The sequence below is a fragment of the Piliocolobus tephrosceles genome, chromosome 10, assembly GCF_002776525.5.
Source record: "Piliocolobus tephrosceles isolate RC106 chromosome 10, ASM277652v3, whole genome shotgun sequence".
Classification (NCBI taxonomy): Eukaryota; Metazoa; Chordata; class Mammalia; order Primates; family Cercopithecidae; genus Piliocolobus; species Piliocolobus tephrosceles.
Genome location: NC_045443.1, coordinates 52,658,217 through 52,659,270, shown reverse-complemented (window position 1 = coordinate 52,659,270; position 1,054 = coordinate 52,658,217).

Below are 1,054 nucleotides of genomic sequence, written 5' to 3'. Positions count from 1 at the left end.
ATGTCCATGTATACCCGATGTTTAACTCATATGTGAGAACATGTGGTATCTGATTTTCTGTTTCTGCATTAATTCGTTTAGGATAATAGCCTCCTGCTGCAGTTACGTTGCTGCAAAGGACATGATATTGTTCTTTTCTATGGCTGTATAGTATTTCATGGTATGTATGTACCATGTTTTCCTTATCCAGTCCTCCATTGATGGGCACCTAGGTTGATTCCATATCTTTGCTATTGTGAATGGTGCTGTGATGAACATATGAGTGCATGTCTTCTTGGTAGAACAATTTATTTTCCTTTGGATATATATATACTCAATAATGGGTATTGGGTTGAATGGTAGTTCTATTTTTAGTTCTTTGAGAAATCTCCAAACTGCTGTCCACAATGGTTGAACTGATTTACATTCCCACCAACAGAGTATAAGCAGTTCCTTTTTTCCACAGCCTTGCCAACATTTGTTATGTTTTTACTTGGAAAATATTTATTATAATTACCATCACTATATCAATTTAATGTAATGAATTCTATTTAGGTATATAGCAATAGAATAAGGATTATGTATGTTCATGTCATAGTTGCAGTTTCTGTTTTTAAATTTAACTTTTATTTTAAGTTCAGGGGTACCTGTGCAGGTCTGTTGTATGGGTAAACTTGTTTCATGAGGTTTTGCTGTACATATTGTTTTGTCACCCAGGTATTAAGTCTAGTACCCATTAGTTATTTTTCCTGATTCTCTTCCTCCTCCCAACCTCCACCCTCTGACAGGCCCCAGTGTGTATCATTCCCCTCTACGTGTCCATGTGTTATCATTAGACTCCCACTTATAAGTGAGAACATGTAATATTTAGTTTTCTGTTTCTGAATTAGTTTGCTAAGGATGATAGCCTCCAGTTCCAATCATGTTCCCGCAAAATACATGATCTTGTTCTTTTTTTATGGCTGCATAGTATCTCATTGTGAATGTGTATCACATTTTCTTTATCTAGTCTGCCATTAATGGGCATTTAGGTTGATTCCATGTCTTTGCTATTGTGAATAGTGCTGCAGTGAAC